The sequence below is a fragment of the Microtus ochrogaster genome, chromosome 19 (genome assembly GCF_000317375.1).
Source record: "Microtus ochrogaster isolate Prairie Vole_2 chromosome 19, MicOch1.0, whole genome shotgun sequence".
Lineage (NCBI taxonomy): Eukaryota > Metazoa > Chordata > Mammalia > Rodentia > Cricetidae > Microtus > Microtus ochrogaster.
Window position 1 is genome coordinate 45,170,673 of NC_022021.1, and position 21,853 is coordinate 45,192,525.

At 39.7% G+C, this 21,853-nt stretch overlaps 1 protein-coding gene across 3 annotated transcripts in view; it reads left to right on the forward strand.

Annotated features, from left to right (window-relative positions):
• The window catches only part of Ctnnd2 (catenin delta 2), a 755,848-nt gene that overhangs the window by 262,867 nt on the left and 471,128 nt on the right, over positions 1-21,853 (forward strand). The window contains exon 1 of one of the 3 annotated variants that reach the window (XM_026783688.1): positions 8,960-9,236. The exons of the other annotated variants lie outside the window; for them this stretch is intronic. The gene's annotated coding sequence lies outside the window, so the exon portion shown is untranslated. Of the gene's footprint in view, positions 1-8,959; positions 9,237-21,853 lie in introns of those variants that run through there. 3 annotated transcript variants of the gene reach the window in all.

The window sequence follows — 21,853 nt, forward strand, 5'->3', positions numbered from 1 at the left end:
GAGAGAGAGAGAGAGAGAGAGAGAGAGAGAGAGAGAGAGAACATGTCATGAACAGATACTAATGAAAATGTGCAGCACAGGCATCTACTTTTGACTGTGTCCCATGCTTTTCGTATGCATTAGCAGAGATTATTCGGCTCTTCACCTTCACTCCTGTTATTAAAAGACTAAGTGGCAGACACTGTGTCTCTTCAATTTGCAAACCTTTCTACAGGAGGCTTATTTAGAGGAAAAAGCAGATATGTTTCCTTTCATTTAAGGAAATGTAAGTGCACCTTTCAAATGTACTCATACACAGGATTTTAAATTTTGGGGTATGTTATGTGGCTTTCACTGTGTCTAAAATGACTGGAGAAATCATGTTTGTTGAGAAATTGCTTAGTGGATAGATTGGAAGGGAGACAGCAACAGCTATTCATGCCAAGGGAACTTGGCTGATATTGACGGAACTGGAGCCTCTCACATGAACTGTGCTGTGTTCTGATGGAAGTGGAAGGGAAATTCTGAGCCTTCAGCATCATGTGAACATTTTAAGAGAAAAATCAATACATCCGAGGTGTGACTCCTACGAGACAGACTGAAAACTTCCTGAGTGAGCCCTGGTCTCTAATGGACAAGAACTCTGAGCTGCTAAAATTCAAATAGAGCTTCTTCCACTTGAAATCTATGTGATATGGGAAAAAATATTTAATCACAGAATCTGTTTTTTATTGGTGAAATGAGGTCATAATCCACTTCATTGGAATGTGTTCATAAATGTGGAAATTCCCATGTTGTGCGTAAGCTGTTGTTTTGATGTGTCTCAAATACCGCTATTTCCTATCTTATAAGCAGGTATGTACAGATGCACTTTCAGTAGCACAAGACATAAGTTACTCTTGATAGCCAGAAAAAATTACCTGTGGTAGAACACTGATTATTCTTTTCTTAGTTTAATTATTCTTTAGATTTTTTTTTGGTCCAGGATGTTTATAAGTAAATAATTCACCTTATAGACTGGGGCCTCCTTATTTTAAAGCCAGACCAAGAGTTAAAAGATATAGCATGGACAATCAGAGCTAAATGAGCCTTCTTTTTCATTCAGTACTCATGTGAAAGTAGTTCTCAAATGCCAAGGAGTCCCTCCATTCTCAGTGCACTGGAGATACCAAGGTAGGGACGTCAGTATTTAGGAGCTCTACAGAACTGAGAGCAAATCAAAGTGGACACTTACTAATTCAGTATTAATCCTAGAACCAGCGTAAATTGTGGCATACAGTTGGCTCCTGGTGTCTTAGATGTGTGTGAAAATTTCTGGAATGAAGAAAGATATATCAGAGTCTTATAGAAGAGGCTTCAAAATTCACAAAGGATGATGCTATGAATGTATCAACAAATGGCAAGGTTCTGCTCCCAATGTGAGTCGTGTTGAAGTCGTATAGAGTGCTACCACATATGAGCAAAAGTTTCCTTGTGTGTTGGGCTGGGGAGGGACCTATTCAGCAATGGCACATGTTCAGGGCAGAGTTTGACTTAGGGATATCTTCCCCAATTATTTTTCCACCTTATTTCATGACAGGGTCTCTCATAGAGCCCAGTTCTTACTGATTAGCCACACTGTCTATCCCACATGCTAATGGAATTCACCCCTCTCTATCCTAAAGCACTGGGGTCACAGATGTATGGCAACGTGCTCTATTTGTATGTAGAAGCTGGGTATTAGCTCTGTAATGGTCTCATGCAACCTTGTTTCACCTGCACAAAGTCTCATACCATGAGCACCTAATTTCTTCATGCTTGCACAGCGAGCACTTCACACACCAGCCATAGCCCCACCCCAAAGTTATTTCATTGCAAATTAGTTTTATCTCATTGAATCTAGTACCCTAAGGTACTCCACATACAACCAATCCTACTGTAAGACGGAGAATGTACTTAAGGGTTTATCTTAGCTGTCTAAGAAGAAATATAACAGAGTATAATTTTATGAAGGATTGATAGTAGGCTGCTTGATAGTGTTATTGGATTTTGTGTATTTGGTCTTTTAACCAAAGACCATCAACCTAAAGCATAAAGAGAATAGTAAAGTCCAAGAGTTATGGGAATGCAGGCCTTGTTTATTCCTGCACCCTAATGACTACAACACCATCATTCCAGTCCTCTACACTTAGCTGCCCAAGGTAAAAGTTAACTCTTGAGATAGGGGACAGACTGTTCTGGCATCTACTCAAGTACTGCATAAGCTACAGGGAATAGGTCGACAAATATACTTATGTAAATAGGATCTGATATATTGAGTGGTAGTATGTTTTCAAGAATTACTCATACTTGTTTTAAAGTGTTTCTTCGCATCTCAGCGTGGGTTCTGTGCATGTGTGTGCCCGCATGCAAAAATCGTTTTCAAATGGTCCCTTTCGCCGGGTCTTAGCCAAGCACGCTGTGTGAAGAACTTAAAGTGCTTGGTCATGTGCGCTTTCTTATTGGTATTCCCCCAGTGCCCTGGCCAAGGGCAACAGAATAATATGTAAATCCAAGCGAAGAAACAGGGCTGACTCTGTTCTGACAGGGTATTACTCATGATCACCACTTTATATAAATGTTAGAAAGTATAAGAATAAAGAAATGAGCTAAGTATGCAAAAAATAGAAACAAATGTCATTTTCAATGCTGCGAGATTATGATGCAGTTGTTAGCAATCGGATGGTTTGAGTTTTCTTCAAAGATAATGTCTTAAATATGCACTTGGGACACAAAGAGTAAAATATAGTAGACTTTCTCCACCCAGTTATAAACAGAAAAATTGGCTTAGTTGTGCCACAAGGAAACTGTCTTTTGTAATTTAAAACTGTATTACATTTTTCCAGTGCTTCCCTGCGTGTGTACCTGTGTGGATATGTGTCAAAGAATGAGAAAGATGGGGGAGGTGACTCCTCTATGAGTGGGAATCCTACATTTGTTATATTTCTATTATTTGGTAGAAAATTATATATTAAGAGTAAACCCAGCACAGCTTGTTGTCATGTATTCAGTAGTCCAGGAATTCTGGTCTTCAACTTTTATTTTTCCTGAAAACACAAGTCATGGATTTCACAGACTAATTATGTACGACATCAAGAATGCTGAGGGGGTCAAGGAAGCGCTGCCAGGATGGTCGAGTTCAAATCCAGCTTGAGAACCCGAGAATGCCCCTAACACGGTAAATTGGGCTCATGCCAGGACGGAGAGCTACAACTAGCGTTGTTTGTTAGTCTGTCATTGCTGGAGCTTTACTTTGAGATAAAATGAAGGAGAGCATGTAATTTGCTTAGCATGAGGTCCTAGATGGCACAAGTATTAAAGGCAACATATGTGATTAGGGAGATTTACAATTGTCTGCATTCTTCCTGACAGAGTTCTAGTTTACCCCGACTGACAAACATGAGCTCGTGTGGGAAGGCATACAATTGTAGTCTCAGTAACCAGAGACTCGCTTTGTATCTAGCGACCTCTCCATAGCTCAGGGAAGCCAGGGAATCACACGGGGCTCTGGTTTTATCTGAGAAGGTCTCTGATAAGTCCTAGGCAGAAGTCCAACACAGTTTTCGGCTTCTTTCCTCTTTTCTCCTCTCTGTCCCTTCGCCATCTCCTACAATCTGTCTTGTCTATGGACCGCAGAGATAACTGCAGGCCTCTGTATGAAAAGCTGAGCCAGCTCCAGCACGGTTATTCTTTGCAATTGTTTGTTACAGCACCACCCTGCCGTAGACTCTCCATGGCCCTTGGAAGGCCAGCTCGGTCATTTGACTGTCCATCACGTGTCATTTTTATAACATAGATTTTGGAAGAAGAATGAATAGAATTATCGACTCTTGTGAAGGAATGCTTATTCTCAACAAAATGGAAAGACAAAATTTCTGGGAAGATGTGAGCTAGGAAAAAAACTCGTAGAAATACAAGAAGCTGTATTAAATAGAAAATTTACACGCTGATGTAGCACTTAATTATAAATCACTACAAAGCCACCTGCTTAGAATATCAGGTGTAGCTTTCAGTGTTAGTAATACTTCTCTTCTACTCTGAATGTACAATTAAAAGATAAAGTCAAGTCATTAAATATAACTTTGTTTCTGTCATGGTATGAGAAGGCCACAGCACACCGAATTATTTTTTAAATTGATGATCCTGTATTACATTCTTCTACCCCTGAGTTCTGTTTTTAGTCTTTACAAGCTAAAATCATTTTTTCAGTGATATTGCTAAAAATCTCTGAGGTTATAATGTTTTGGTTGTTTTTTACTCATGAATATTTAGTAGCCAAATAATGCTCTAGTTTTTAAATGCACATTCCTGCTATAGCCTCCAAAAATCTAGCATTGAAAGTAATTTAGGACTTAAAATTTTAGTAGTATGTTTTAGTCTTTATGCCAATATGCATATAATTTCTGATATGCAATGAGACATATAACATAATTTCTGATATACACTGAGACATCAAAGTTCTCATTCAGCTTGTGTCTATGAAATGTTTGCTATGGATTTTAACTATTAATGTGTCTTGCATTACCTATAAACTTCTAGAAATACCTAGTAATTAGCGTGATTAAGTCATCTTGTATGTATAAAAATAACATTATTAGCGTATATTCATTTTTTTCATAGTAATGAGTTTAATGACATTTTCATTCAAGTTTATCATGTACATTGGCTGTATTTACTCATGAATTATGTTCCCATCTTCACTCCCCTGGGAATTTATTTCTATGTGCAGCACACAGATATAAAAGTTCTTCTTAAATCATCAAGAACAGCAGGCTTGCTATGATTTGTCCAGACTCAGCCTTAATGTCATATATGGCTTCTGCGGATGTGTATTCTTCATTGAGTAGTAATCCACTGTGCACATATGTCCCTCTGCATCTATTCTAGTTAGGAGACACAAATTACTATAGCATAAAGACCGCTGGGAGCTTCTCAGTAAGTGAGGTCTGGTGTGCTGGCATATGCATAACAGGCTCTCTAGCTCCTGGAAGTTTTGTTTGTTTGTTAGTTTGTTTGAAGTTGACAAATTTTGTTGAATTTGTCATGAGTAGGTATTAACTCGTTTGTGTTTAGGATTTCCCATCAACCATTTTTATACAGTCTCACAAGCTGGAGTCATTCTACTTCATGTGAACACTGAAAAGAACCAAACACCAAAATCGTGGTGGGAATATAAAATTCATCATCATGCTAGGAGCAGCGTATGCCTGATATTGTGATATGTTGAATTTAGGTGTATCTTCCTGGTAACAGAAGAATGCATATTTAATTTACGAATTGAGGACAGGCGAGGGCAAGGCCAGTGTATTGAGAGGAGAGGCCCAGATTCCTAACAGGAAACTTCGGCCGAAATGCCAAGTGATTAAGTCAATAAGAAAGAGATGCCATGGGCAGGGAACCTCAGTTCAGACGCCTGGGAGATGAAACTCATTCGAGACTGGGACTGGGCTTGAGGATGGAACAAGAGCTGCAGCATCAGTTGATAGCCACTTCCCCAGTTCTGTGCGCCGTACCCTTCCATTCCAGTCTGCTCCTATGGACATCACTTAAAGATAGATTTTCCATAATGCAAATAACATATTTATTTATTTAATATTGCTATGCTGGTGCTACAAATTTAAAATGTGGAAATAAATCAGAAAGAGTAGAAAGAGATCCAGCAATGTACAAAAGATCCAGAAATTATAACTCCAGAACAAAAAAGCATTGCTTTCGAGTGTAAGAGGTTAACTATGTTCATCATCATAACTTAACAAACTTAGAATCATGAAAATATAAATCAAAGTAGATGTAAGGCAAGGTATGAAAAGAATAACTAAACTCATGGGAAATAGGATAGTAGAAAAAGAAATAAACCCTTTGGCCTAGTGAAACTGTCTCAGAAGCATCAAAAGAAATGGCAGACATTGGAGGAGCAGAGGAAACAAAGCGGGAAGAAGAAGAGAAGCCAAAGGAAGATGGTAGACTGAAAAGACTTGGCTGGAGCCGGGCGGTGGTGGCGCACGCCTTTAATCCCAGCACTCGGGAGGCAGAGGCAGGCGGATCTCTGTGAGTTCGAAACCAGCCTGGTCTACAGAGCTAGTTCCAGGACAGGCTCCAAAGCCACAGAGAAACCCTGTCTCGAAAAACAAAAACAAAAACAAAAACAAAAACAAAAAAAAAAAAAAAGAAAAGACTTGGCTGGGAGATGGCCCATCAGCTGTTACAGCGTTCCTTACCTGGCTACGCTGTTTACAGACAGGAAATAGCCAGCTTTTCACACCTTTCCTTCAGGGCTCAGTGTTGGATGGCATCAGGATGCTTCCCTTAGAATGACTTGGGAGAAAAACTCTTGACTTACAGTGCCTGTGTTTGAGTTCTATACCTACAAAACTTGGCAGGATCCCAGGAACATATTCACAAAGAGTCAATGTATGGTGTAGCAGTTGTTGGAGTTCCTTCAGGGATTACGTAATGGAAATTTGCCTTCCTTGAAGGCAACTGAAAAACCTTCTCCAATGGGCATTAACAGAAAATACTCACATGGACTGTTTTCACAAAACCTTCCTGAAAGCAGTACCAGAAAAAAAGAAGAAAAAGAAAAGCGAGTCAAATTGAGATGAGAAATTTAGATTTAGGGATGCAATTATACTAAAAACACTATTGAAATTGGAGTGGAGAAATTTTGGCCTAGAACTGTAATATAATCTATGAAATTATAACTGGTCACTTTTGTTATTGTTTTGGTAGCTTTGGAGGGGGGTTAAATTCAGGACCCTGATGGCTAAGAAAGTGTTCTGTAACTGATTTAACATGCAGCTTTGAACGTGTGTACATGTGTGTGTGTGTGTGCACACACAGGTATATGCATGACTATGGAATCCTCAGGAAAGCCTCTGCCATGTGTTTTTCAGGTCATGGTTTTGTTTTTTGTATTTTGTTTTGTGTTTTCACTCCCCCGTTGAGACAGAGTTTCTCATTGGTGAGAAACTCACTAACTACACTAGGCTGCCTGCCAACAAGCCCAGGGTTTATCTTGTCATCACCCTCCCCTAAAAGGATTTAACATGCCTGGCTTTTAAAAACCTGATTCTGGGGCTTAAACTAGGTAGACTTTACTGCCTGAGCTATTCCAACAACTTTGAATTTTATATGCATGTGTCATGTATGTATATGATGTGCACATATGATATATTTGTGGTGTGTGTGTGTGTGTGTATGTGTGTGTGTGTGAGAGAGAAAGAGAGAGAGAGAGAGAGAGAGAGAGAGAGAGAGAGAGAGAGAGAGAGAGAGATGGCCCACAAGTGCAGAGCTTATATATGGATGTCAGAATAGCCTTCAGTGTTAACGCTTGTCTCCCACCTTATTTGAGAAAGGCTCACTTTAATTTTTGCTGCTGCACAGGGAACATCAGGATAGCTGGCCTGTAAATTTTCAGGAACCCACCCATCTTCACCTTCCGTGTCTGGTATTATGCTGGGATTACAGATACAAGTTACTCACTTCAGTTGATGTAATATGGGCTATGGGAAGTGAAACCCAAGACTTCCTGCTTTTACAAGCCCTTTACCCACCAAACAATCTCTTAAACCTTGATGTTTTAATAAACTTGCACTGTTTAAAAAAAAAATCACAGTTTCATTTTACAAGGCTAGTATGTGTTTTGGTTTGAGTGAGAGTGGACTCCATAGTTTGCTTGAATACTTGGTCCCTGATTGTTAGAGCTCTTTGGGAAGGATTAGAGGTGTGGTCACATTGGAGGAGGAGTGTCACTAGGGGCATGCTTGGAGGTCTCAAAAGCCTAGGTTGTTCTCAGCTGACTCTCTGCTTTGTGGCTGTGTCTCAAGATAGGAGCTCTCAACCGCTACCCCAGCGCCATGCCTGCTTGCCTATCACCATGTTCCACGCCATGATGGTCATGGACACTAGCCCTCTGAAACCATGAGCCCCAAATCAAATGCTCTTTTTTTATAATCGCCCTAGTTACAGTGTCTTATCACAGCAATAGAAAAACAACCAAAATACCACACTTAGTGCTTGTGTGAACTGACTTTAAATTGAACATCAATAAGATGGATGGTAGTAATCTTTCTTTTATGCTTCAGCCAACAGCATCCTGAGAGCTTATAGTTGTCTCCAGTTATAGAATTAAAGCAAGCACCCCTAGATGTTCACAGCAACCTCGTTACATAGGGGCGCAATCTCAGTTGCAAGTAACTTTCTTGGGCTCACCTAGTTATAAAGTTGAACTGCGGTTACTTTGGCCCACAGTTCAATCAAAATTCTTTTAAAGCTGCAGCATTTGTTTTTGACTGAAATTGAGCGAATGAGATCCTGTTAGAGGTATACAATAGCTATAGGGGGTGAAGGATTATATCGATAGGTAAAATTTAGCTCTAAAGTCAGCATCTAGACAGGTTTCTTTTCTGCACATTTGGTGACCGCCTGAAGTTTTTGCCTCATTTTATTCTTTTGGCTCTCAGCCTCGTTTCAGAGCCCACAATAAATGAATAAGCACTTGCTTATCCAGCAGCTGTCCATCTCTGAAACCAGCACGGTCTTGGCTATATGATGAAGTAGGTACAATTTTGCTTTTTAATTCACCCAGGAGTCAACATCTAGAATTGGTCTGCGAATCTTATTTTATAATCTTTGCTTTTTTTTTTTTTTTTAAAAAAAAATGGGTTGATGCTGTTTTTGTTTGCTCTGTTTCTTCAGATTCAGATAAGGAGAGCTAAGAACCCAGGTACAAATCTGGGGCAAGAGAGAGGAAAATTGGAAAACTAGAATTTGCTAGGCTGGCTAGTGGGAGGGTCCTTTTGTGATGAAATGTTGCATAAATAATGCCGGTGGGGGTCTAAATTCACTGTTGCCATGGAGACCTTTGTGCCTGGCTGAACTCTATTCTTTTCTCTTTTAAGGCAGCCACCACTAGGTTTGCGCTATCTTGTGCTTCTTGCTTTGCTTTCTCTTAACACTGTTAGCTAGTGGAAGCAGAAGTTAAAGTGTGGAAATTCAGCATCCTGACTTTCCCAGGACTGCTGTTCTCGGCTTCCTTGGACTTTGAGCTCCTCTGCTTGTCTTTAGCCTTCTTTTCAGGAGGGAGGAGCAGGTGGGTGGACAGCCTGAAACAGCCCGCTCTGTGCCCGGCGAAGGAGGGCATTGCATTTCTTCTCCATCTTTAGGACGGGTGGACTTTCCTGCCTGGACCACTGGGTTGAAGTGTTTAAGGACACTTGATTTCCAAAAGTCTAACAAAGGTAAAAGAAATAAAATAAAAACTAACATCATTTGGCTTTCCATCGTTTTCGTGATGATCGTTTTGTTTCTGTGATGCTTTTCAAGTTTTGTAACTGCGAACTGAGAGTTGTGTTTAGAATATAAGATAAGAATTGATTCATGGCCTCACAATGGTTGGTTTATTGAGTGTATGAACGCCAAACTTGGGAGAGCCGAGTAAGGGAACTAAACAGAAAGGGATTGTGAGGTCTGCTGTTTCACTTCTATCCCCACTAACCACCATGTCTGTTTCAGTGATTGTTTTTAGTAAAACTTGGTGTGTCAGATGCATGCTTTTGATTTCATGAAAGTTCTGGTTATTCATGTCAGAAGTTATCATGTGTTAAGAGGCGTGCATGACTTTATTTTGAAACTTTAAAAGAAAATTCAATAAGTGAATAAGCCCGAAAGGAATATCCAAGGAGAATAAAGACAAAATCGGCTGATAGTGTAAGTATGTGAAGCAAATGCAAGAATAAAATACAGGGGTCACTTGTTGCTTGGCGTTCACTTCCTTGCGGCAATTGTTTGGTTCTCAGTGGCTAGTTTTACATTAGAATCAAAATATAGTAATTACACATTTTGATTGTTGCAAATGGCACAGGCGTAAATGGGATGCATGCATCCCATAATTATAGAATGCCATTTGTCTTCATGCCAGTGTCTTCACCTTGCTTTGAATCAGATACTTCATTGAAGGAATCACTGCCCTAAACTGTCAATGGCTTCAGATTTCAACTGTTCCACCATTGTGGTTAAGAAAGTTTTTGAGATTCTTAACAGGCTGTTGAAACCAATTGGGAGCAGACAGGCAACGTGACATGAGACTGTTATATTTGTAGCACACATGTATACTATAGAATTGTGGGTGACATGAGACTGTTATATTTGTAGCACACATGTATACTATAGAATTGTGGGTGGTGTCCCATCTTCAGAGCCAGGGAGTGTTAACACTTTTGTCTTTAAAACGGAAGTATTTCTGAGTGGGTGATCACAGTGACAGGAGATAATTTCCGATCAATGATACCAGTTATAGAGGCATCCCAATGCGTTCCTAGAATTTAGACATCTCTTCCAGAGGATGTAAATGACTTCTTTAATGCAGGTGCTAAGATGAATTACCATACTGATGTAAACATGGTGTCTTATTTTTAGTTGTTGGTGGGGAAGGTCTTTGTAAACACATTCCTAAAACCTTTAATAGAATTTTGATAGAAACATATTTTTGCATCTTAAGATTTTAATTGCCCTCTCTCAGTTATTTGTATTTCAAAGATTTTAAAAAAAAAGCCTACATATACTCTGCAGGTGCACCTTTAGCTCACTGTCTCATTGAATTAAAAGTTAAGATGTATTCTAGTCATATTAAATTTAAGAAGACTTTAGTTTTTAGATGTGAAAGTAAGCCTCATTGAGTGGATTTAAAATAGGGCTTTAAAGGCTGGGGACATCAGTGGTGGAGCAATTGCGTAGCATTCATGAGCCCTTGGATTTCATCCCCAGCACTGCAATAATAAACAAAAAGGAGTAGAAATTTTAGAAGACTTTAACCTTTGCCAATCTCTACCGCATTGATCATTATTTAGTAATTTTATCAAAATATTGGAGTAATTGCCCATGAAGCTTCACTTTAAGCACATACAATAGACACAAATTTTTGAAATCAATGTAATGCATTTTAGATGACTATAAAACCTCGAACTGTATGGTACAATATGTATGTAACCAAACAGGTAATCTTAAGCTAACTAATTAGATACTATCGTTGCCTATTTCCAAATGTTACATAGTTTAGGTATTTGACATGAGAAAGAAATTTGAATAGTATTTTAAATTTAAATGTAAGTTTCTATATCAGGTAGATATAGAAACACAAAGATAAAGTTCTTAAACAGCATCTGAAGGCACAGACAGAGCAGAATGTGATTCAAAAAGAAAATACACTATGAGGCTTTCCAAATGCCAAGCTGAAAAATGCTGTCTCTGCAGTTTTGTGTCTAAATGCTAGCCACACAATTAAGAAAAAGAGCTCATTTCACTCGTCTAAGAACATCATTTGCTTGACAGTCATAGATCTGGTGCAAGGGGCCCAGCTCAGCCAAACTGTGGAGCCCTAGGTAGAAAGTCTGACAGAAACTGTTTGCATCAGCTTAAGGTTGAGTCTGTTGCGTTTCTCCAGTTAGTTGTGTCTGCAGTTCTTCTGTTGTTCATGTATTTTTTTTTAACACTATGTATTCAACAGATTTAGTCTTAACACTCCTCTGTGCTTAAAGACAGTAGAAAATGCCAAATGGATATGGTATTAATCTAGGGTCGATGAACTAAGAAGTCTGATGGGATCCAGATATCAAATTAGAAACGATGACGTAGTAGTTGATTTGCAAAATAAGTGTTAATAAATGTTAGTAAAAGATATTTCAGATGGAAGCCTACAAGTGTTGGTGGAGGCCACTTGTTTGTTCCTGGCTGCTTAGACACAAAGTAATCACAAAAAAACCATATTATTTGCAATACTGTTTGGCCAATAGCTAAAGCGTATTTCTGACTTATTCATATCCTAAACTAAACCATCTCTATTAATCTGTGTATCGCCATATAGCAGAGGCTTACCAAGTAATGTTCCCAGCATTTGTCTCGGGCAGAGAATCCATGGCTTTTCTGTGACTCTGCCCTTCTTTTTCCCAGCATTCAGCCTAGCTTTCCCTGTCTATCAAGTTCTGCCTTGCTATAGGTCCAAAGCAGTTTCTTTATTCATTGCAGCACACAGAGGGGACTCCCACATTATACAAAAATGTAAAGGTTGTAATTTTACCACTCTGAACAGAGAATAACTGGAATCCTTATGGTTTGAAAAGGACTTCTGTGGTCCTCCAGCTGACTCCACTCCTGCACAGTTTGCTGAGAAGAGTATGGCCTTTGTTGGAGCGTGCTCTCATCCCTTAGCAGTTTAGTTTGCTGTACCATCCCAGCTCCCCTTCCCTCCAGCCTTCGGCACAGATGGATCTACTTTCCTCTCTGTACCGTCTCGCATCTTTGTTCCTATTTCCTTAGCTTTGTTATAGAGGATCCTGCTTCCATTCCTTCCCTGCCATCTGTTTCCTGAAGTATTTGCCCTTTGCCTTTTATTGCAGGTTGCATTCTGCATCAGTTACGGGCTTGTCCACGATTCAGGCAAGTCTTATGTCGACTTGCGACAAGCTAGAGTTATTTGAAAGGAGAGAACTTCAATTGAGACTGTGCCTCCATAGGATCCAGCTGTAAGGCATTTTATGAATTCGTGATTGATGCGGGAGGGACCAGCCTATTGTAAGTGGTGCCATTCTTAGGCTGGCGTACCTGGGGTCTATAAGAAATCAGACCAAGCAAGCCGTGGTAAGCAAGCCAGTAAGCATGACCCTTTGGTGGCCTCTACATCAGCTCCTGCCTCCGGTTCCTACCCTGTTTGAGATCCTGTCCTGGCTTGCTTCACTGATGAAGTATAAGCCAAATAAACCCTTTCCTTCGTACATCGACTTTTGGTCATGGTGTTTCATCACAGTAATAGAAAAGCTAACTAAGACATTCACTGTTTTCTCCATCAGAAATAGATACTTTGTGAGGGTAGGGATCTTTTTATTTCCCCCCTTTCATGATCTACATCTTTGCCCAGCATCTTTGTTGAGTGAATAAATGAAGGTATATGTGTACTACCACAGTATTTTGTTTTTTTTCCTAGGAAACAGATTTTTAAAAAATATATAGGAAATAGTGAGTATTCTGGGATATCACTTGCAACCCAGAAGTTTTTCTTGCAGGAGGGAAAGCGGCCATGCTGACACTGCTATACACTCAGCTAAGGCATCCTGACCAAATGGGGGTCCTACTTTAGCCCTGTGTAGTCAGGTAGACTTTCAGTGAAAACACACATAATCTCTCTTCAAGCTATTTTTATTTTTAACAATTTGCAGATGTGTGTGTGTGTTTATATGTGCAAATGACTACTCTTCTGTGCTGAGATCCCATGACTAAGGGGTCTTACAGAAGGTAGAGTTTATCGGGGTCTTCCATATTCAGAGTTAGTATCCCTGGCTATCATAGTGGGGAGTATGTCATCAAGCAGGGAGTGTAGAGTTGGAACATTAACTTAGAGCTTATATTTTAATCCACAAATACCAGGCCGAGAGAGAGAGCGAGAGAGCTCACTAACTCATTGATAATGCACAGACTTTTGAAACCCCCAAAGTCCACTCCTAATAACATACCTCCTCCAACAAATCCACACCTTTAATACTTTCAATTAGTTCCACTAACTGGGAAACAAGTATTCAAATGAGCCTATGAAAGCCATTATCATTCAAACCATCACACTTTTTGTTTTGCTTTTATAAAATGCTATCTTGGGGTCTGGAGACATGTCTTAACATGCCATGGTAAAGAACACTTGTTACTCTTGCAGAAGACCCAGATTCTGTTCCCAGCACATACATGATACCAAATGCACAAATGAAGCACAGAACACTCAAACACAAAATTTAAAATTTTAAAACAAACCTAGACCTTTTTTTTTACAGTGTGTGTCACATGTCTGATTGTTTGAGCATGAAGTACATAGATATTAGCAGTTTTTTGCCGACTGAGAGTCAACTACCATTTTAGACGCAAGCTGTAATCCCGGAGGGCATGCTCCTGTAAGAAGGGACTCTCTGGGTAGGATTGCTTATTGCATAGCTCCTCATTAGTCACACATTCCCTCATGAGTTGCATCTGCTTCACTTCGGGCCCTCATGCTCTTCAGAACCAATTTCTGGTAATTTTCATCAGCATTAATAGAGTTTCTTCAAGAGATACTATATTCAGTGTGGAGTTGTTAAATGTAATTAAATTTAGTTGCTAAGGTTGAAGATTGATTGTGTATACATTACTATGGAATACATCTGCCAAAAAAAAATACCAAAAAATAGAAAGCTTAACTATAGAGGTAGAGATGGGAAGGAATTAAAGAAGGAGATATTGAGTCATCTGGGGACAGTGACCTTGGAATCCCAAAGCCATTTGGTTAAGGGCTCTGAAGTCCTTCGGCATGGTTAGGAGTTGGCACTGGCAACAGCCCAGAGCAGGCCTAGACTTTGCATTTGTTTGGGTCTTAGGGGCATCATGGGATTTATTTGTCCAAGAAAGGGCATATGTGTTGGTTGAGGGCCATACATTTTCACTTAGGAGTGGTAAACCTGATTTAAATGTTGTGGAGATGCAATGTTTGCTTAGAACAATGTAGATATTTATAGTTTTTTGAATGCCAGTCATATAGGAATCTCAAATTAGATGAACATTCTCCATGACAAAGGAAGCAGAGTTTGGTGATGCTCACGACCATGTTGCTTCACCATGTTTAACGCTCACTGCTCTTACAGAACACTGATTGGCAAAGCAGAGCACTGAGAGACGTTCTCTGACCCTCTCCAGTTCATTCTGTTTTCTCTCTTTTGTTTTTGTTTTGGCTTTTGCTTCATTTACTTTTTTGCCTCCAGACCAGGGTAATATATGTTGAGAATGGATTAGAGCCAGCTCTGGTATTAACTTCACTTCATTTTTCTTTTCCTTGGTTATGTCCCATGTGGGCTTTAAAACTGCATAGTCTAGTCATTTAATCCCCCTCCACCTCCATTTCCATAACTGCAGAATTAAAAGCTCCCTCTCTATGATCCCTTATAAATGAATAGGATTTTGTTGTCTGTCCTACGGGGCTCCCCAGTACAACTCTGGAAAGTATATTTAAGCCGTGGAGGAGCAGACCAGAGCGGTGCAGGTGAACTGTCATCTGAGTTCCCTGGCCCAGCATCTTCTTGTCTGTGATCCCACAGCCCCCAGCCTTTGTTAATTTCCCTCCTAGATGAAGGTCTTGTGAGCAAGAATATCTATTGTAAGCTCATTGAGTTTTATAAGAGATAAATGTGCCACTCTCAGATGTACATGTCATAAAACAGTCTAGTGTTTTAAGTTATTTTAAAAACAAAACATTTAAATATAGGCTTGGACCTTTACACCCATGCTTCATGGGATTGTTGTGTATGCCTTGATCTAAAAACAGCTGCTTCTCCTATATAGAATTGGCTGGGTTAGCATGAAACAGGGAAGAGAACACTTCAGTTTTCAGCCAGAGGTATGGGAAATAGGTCATGAAAGGAGTTTATATATTTGTTCTTCCAAGGCTTTCTGCCTTAATCGCCTTCTGAGTTGAGGGTGTCTGAAGAAGACTGCCATATTGTTGTGAATGATTGTTGCTTACAAATGACATATAACTGCCTGTCTTTCTGCCAATAGAGGGGCACTAAGAAAACGGTGACAGCACAGACGCTAGAAACAAACCCACTGTATGTCTGCTTTATATGCAAATTGTGTGGCATGTGTTTATGTATCACAGGGATGTGCTGTTTATCCACCGTTATTGATATGAAAGTGAATGTCAGAAAACAATGAGCTATGTACTTACTACGCAAATCTGAAATCAAAGAATTAGATCCATGTCTTCAGATTAAACACGAGCATATCATAATATGCATATTTTTGATACAACAAATTTTGATAAGAACACAAAAATGCTAAGAGCTATGAAATAACAACAGAGATATAAAAATGGGGGAATGTATGTCTTGCCTGTCTATAGGCAGAAAGTTGTTACCTGCAGGGTATATGGTGTAGAGCTGTCTGGCTCAACAGAAGGCCATAACCAATAGTCGAGTTGAATTGCGATTTCATTTGATGCAGCTACTTGGCAAGGTTATGAAAGCTCATTTAAGTCCATTTCAGATAGTAAGAGAAGTCTTGGTACACAGGCACTTGACAGTTGTTACGCTGTATCAGAAGTGGTATGTGAGTTGTCGGGAGTTCCAAAGAGGGGTAAATGGAACCAACAAACAAGAAAAGGAAGAGATGCAGCTGTGATGAAGTTCCCCATTCTGGTCACAGAAGATGTGGGGTTTTCCTACCACAAGTAGTGTGTGCTCCCAGCAGGAGAGTCAACGTCATGGTATTGGATTTCTGGTGGTAGACTATTCGGAATGCAAGCCAGTCAGAATCACTCAACAGATTCTCCTAAGATTTTGATTTTGATGCTAAAAGTTGACATTTGGTGGATTTGAAGTGCCGTTCTTGGTAACTCTCCAAGAAAAACAAACTACATGATATTCCAGATACCACCCACGCTATTAAAGACATCCCGACGCTATTAAAGGTGTGGTGCCTAGATTATCTAGAATTACATGAAGTTCAGCTGTGTGGAGTCTGAAAGTCCCAGACTTGGGAGACAGCGAATAAAGTACTCACCATGGTGGCATGAGGAACTAAATTCAGTCCTCAGAACTGTGTAAAATCTAAAGGCTATGGTGTTCATTTAGAGTCCCAAATTTGGAAAGATAGAGACAGACAGACCCTGGAGCTCCTTCAGCTTCCATCATACCTGGGAGTCTATGAGTAACTTGGACCAAAATTAAGGTAGGCAGCTCCTGAGTAAAGACATAAGATTCTCCTCTTCATCTGTGCACTCACAATGGCCACATATATGTACACACACATGCACGTATGCACACATACACATAAAGTTAAATCTAAAGTGATGTTTATGGCGCTCAGTTTTCTGAACACTGAGGTTTCTGCAGGTGAGGGCGGAGCTATGAGAGTAAAAGAAGTTGGTAGATGCCTGGTGATTAAGGTATAGAAATGATAAGAAAATTAGATTGTTCTCCAAAATACTTACCTATCCTATGTGTAAGACTGCTTGGAAATATATTTAGTTAAACATATCTATAGATTCATGTGCATATTCTCGTCCTGCTTTCTCATCTGTAAAACAAAAGTAACAGAATAATGGTATCATTTTTTTGTCTCTGAAAATATTTTGCATCACTTGGGGAAGGAAAATGGGACATTACTTCTATGGCAAAATTCATTGCCTAAGTTTATTAAAATAGGTCCTCCATGCTGAGTGAGATAGGACTGGATTAAATCATTTGATTTGACTAAATACCAGTTCTGTTGTGTTTATTAGGTACACATATCTTGTTGACGATTTAATTTCCTCCTAGACTATTGCTCTCCCCCACTTGATTAGCAAGGGAAAATTGTTTGGGCCAAAAAAAAAAAAAAAAAAGGCCTCATCGGTTTGAAACAGCTGCCAGAATCAGAAGCAGCCCACAACCCCGTGCTGCCGCCCAGGGGGCTAATACCAGTCTGCCCTGCCCTCACTGTCAGGTGAAGCTGCCATTGATGGGAAGTTTAGTACCTGGTTTCAGCGGACAGGAAGATAATTTGGCTGTTCCTAAAAAGGCATAAACAAAACATTGGCTGAGTATAGACAGATGCTGAGGTTACTCTTTGTACATGAATTCACGCACTTGAGTTCGCTTTAATGGGGCCGCGCTTATGGCGTAGATCCCTGCCACCCATTATAACTAAGTTGTTATGAGCTGCTCATTGGCTGGAAGCTGCTGTACCATGAGCAGGCCCAAGTGCTGTGATGGGTCTCGTGGTACTTACTTTGGATTAAATGTGGAGTCTTTTAGTCTTTTCCCCGTGGTCTCACAGAATGATATTAGCTTGTCTGCAGCGTGACAAATTCTGCATACCAGAAACATCTGGCAAGCTCTTCCCAATAACTGAGAATAGCCTGCAAACTCAGGGATGCAAACCCAGTGAGACATTTCACACACTGGGGGCTACGGAAGCATGGCGATGGCAGAGGGCGGGCATCATCAGCACAGTTCACGTAGCTGCAACCTAAGTGGTTCACACTGTGGCACATTCATCAACAAGACATACCTACAAGTTCCTGTTTGATCATCAGGAGGCAAATAAGAGCGTATTTCTTGTCAAACCATGCTTAATTTATTACCAGTAGAGACATTTCAAAACGGGAAAAATAATAAAGGAAAGGGAAAGTAAAGCCTTCACAGCAGGAAGACAGGTTTAAATTCAGTCTTTTGATGATGATCTGAGAACAGATCACACTGATATGTTCAACCCACGAAGCTGCTATAGCAAAGAGACTTTAAAATAAACACATAGTACGTAAGAAATGAACAGTACGTCAGACTCTGTTGTCTCATTTGAATTTGAACATGTTGATATAAGAATGTTCATGTTTTGACTATTGCCTAGGCTGGAGGAAATATATTTCACAGATGAAAGGCAAGGGTTGACATGTATATGCATATTAAATACCTTATCAAGCAATGGGAAAGAGCTCAGAGCTGTCTCTGTTGGTTTTCCTGCTGTACCACTGACTCACGAAGTAGTCTGAAATTATTTATTTAACCCCCTGATTATCACTTTACTCCTCCTTACACTAGTGGAATACTTTTAATCTTCTAGATATTTCCCTAGGTCACAGTAAAGAATAAGTGCAGTAAGTCTGTAACTGTTACTATACAGCAAAACTGTTACAACTATCACTAAAGGTACAATTATAATAATGATACCTTTTATCCGATCTTGCCCTAATGATTACTTGAGACCCTTCAGACAGTACCGATAAAAATGCATATAGAAATGTGAGCTTAGTGTATATAGCAATTACTTACATCCAAGTGTTAAGTTGTGTATAGCATGCATGCATTCTGAGCTGAGGATGTACAATTCGGTATCTAGACTTTGTGACTAACCTTGAGTCACTAGACATATTCATTCAAAATGTAGTTTTACTCTAGTAAAAAAAAAAAACCACAACAAAGCAAAATAAAATCGCCTCAGGGCAATGAGGGAAAGAGGGTTCAAACTTAGTGTACCCCAAATCAATAAAGTATATTACCAGCAACACAATGAAGCAGAAGCAAATGGAGCTGCCTCTTTGAATGAAATGTCTAGGAGTTCTGTGTTCTAGAGCCCTGGAGGATGTTGCTATGTGCTTGGTTATAAGAAGTTTCGCAGTTGTCAATGATATGAAGAGACAGGCAAACTGAGAACCTCATCGTGTAGCTTTGGACACAGCCCACGTTTACACGATCAATCCTGAGAGTTTCCAAACTAGTCGTTCTCACTAAGTATTTTATCGTCAGGGAAACAAGAGAGCAGACACGTTTCTAAGGGGACTTTGACTGGTTGTATGGGAAAGTGTTAACCTTGTTGTCAAGAGACTCATTTGGCTGACAGCCTGGTACCTACTACATTGCACTTACATTGAGCAATTAGTTGTACTTCCTGTAGTACGATGGCTTCCCTCCACTCTTACACATAGTCACTGGTGAGTTCTTATTGTCCTGAAATAATAACCCCTGCAGCTGACATGGCCTCCGATTTCTTTCTTCTCTGTTCTCATCTTCCCTGATAAGTTGTCTATAAGTTCCATTTATATTTCCTTCTTGCTACTTCAACAGGCTACTTTGTAGTAAAGTAAATTTTGATTAGACTCCAGCTCTCTTGCGAGATTGAAGTCCATCAGAAGGATCTATGCCTGACTTAATTTTGCAATTCATATCCTCCTTGCCTGTACCACTAGTACCCTGCAGAATTCTTTAAGCACATATATGTTTTTCCTATTGTTATTTTATTCTTTTACCTTTTTATTTGTTCATAATATGAGTAGATGAAAACGCTTTGGATGGAGAAGATACAGTTTTGCTTTTGGGTAAAATATAATTATGAAAAAAATGACTGGAGCTTGCCATTTATTGCCAGCAAATGGGGATGAAAGAATCCTTGACATTTCATTAAGATGAGTTTAGGCAACTGCCGGGCATGGACAGTTGAAGAACGAAGACAAGGGTATAGTTAAGTGAGTTCAAGAAAGTATCATCAGTCTTGTGAGTGTACTGGTCAGTTCTTCCCAAGTCGAGGTGAGAAATACACCTACAGAGAGCAGGTGGCAGTTGCAGGATGCAGAGTTGAGATTTGTTGCCATAAAACTGAAGGGCGGAGGCAGTCTTCTCGACTTAGGGATCGGGAGACACAGGGAAGAGGAGATGGGTTTCTGGAGCAGTGAAGGAAAATGAGCGCACACAAAGTCCTTTGGAGAAAATAGTTGTCTTGATTTTCACTGAACCTAGTCCTTCCCTTTTCATCCTTTAAATATCAGAAGGCTACTTTCCCTATTCTTGCAAGGGGATTTACCCTTCTGTTTTGTCATTGCCTTTATTGGGTATTCCCAAAGTTTACAGTCACCCTCTTAAAAGTTAAGGATTGTGTTAGGAGGAATTAGTTCCATCACAGTACGAACTTAAGCATCCCAGTGGGTATTCTTCCTGTATTTGGATAAAACATAGCATTTTATTTCCAGACACCCGTGACGAGAGGGAGAAAGTAAGGGAAGCAGTGTGAAAAGATGAGTTTACTTATTCCTCGTTAAAGGAATTTATATTTCAATTATGGATGTGTGATTCCTGGTTCTGTAGTCTACATGAAAAGAGTGGATGTGATTAGCATCAGTGTTTTGAGACAGTGGGGTTCTGAACACTTAGATAAGGTTAGACCTTCAGATCCAAGTTGAGCTATCTTTGTGGAAACCACTTAACATCTTCATTTCAGAAATGTCCCAAATAATTAAGTGCCTACTTGGTTGAGATGATATTTGTTGGAATGAGTAAGTAATGTCATAGAGAGCACTTAGCAAAGACGGATATAATCTCTTATTTGTTAGCCTATCAATTCATTCATCATTTATTGAGGACATTCTATATCAAGTGAGAAGTCATTCTTATGTAAAGTATGGTCTGTAAGACCATGTATATAGTTTAAGAGAAAAAATAGGCATGGGGATAAGTGAGTTAGTATACTCCAAGACTCTTTATATTCACTTATATATTTGTTACGGCTATGGAACCAGAAAAGAATATGGCCAATGCATGTAAAAAATATTTAAAGCATTGACTGTCACTTTTATGTGCTATTGCCATAACTACAATAGATGCTCTTTACAGATGTGTATGTCGAATTTGTTATCTGAAAAAAAAAATACCACAAGCTCTGGCGTCCTTTTGTCTACAGATTTATATTCTCTAGTGTCAGAAGGCATTATAATGTTCCTAGAGATACTTGGTATAACTAACAGCCATCAATAGTGGGTATTCCTAAACATTTAATCAAGACTAATGGAATTAACATCACCTTGAAGTATGCAGAAAAATGGTTTTGCTCATCTCCAGGTGTCTACCTCTCTGATGAATGAAGTGAATCGGGTAGCATACTTCCAACAGCTAACAAGGCCTTTCTTTGCCAAGCTAAAGAAAGTGGCAGAATTAACAGATTAGAGCCTGCTGGATGTAAAGCTTGGTCAGAAAAGGATGTTTTGTTCAATTTCATTGAGACTCCTCTGGAAAGGTGCCTAAGAGCCCACCTCAGGGTGCTGATTCCTGTCATCTGCTGTCTTGCTAGGTGACCCAGAATGACACCATGGTTGTTTAAAACATTTTTCTGTCAGCTTTGTAAACTTCTGTAGACAGCTCTTTGCCGGAGTTTTTGACTCTGATGAGGTCTACACAGCTGAACAGCTGACATTGATTTGTTCCATTCCATCTTGACATCACGGCTTGTTTCCCCCACATTTGTTGGACACTGGGCTGTAAGATTCCTATTATTACCCTGTCATTTCACCATTGCTGTGTGTCTCAGTTGGACTGCATTAACAGTT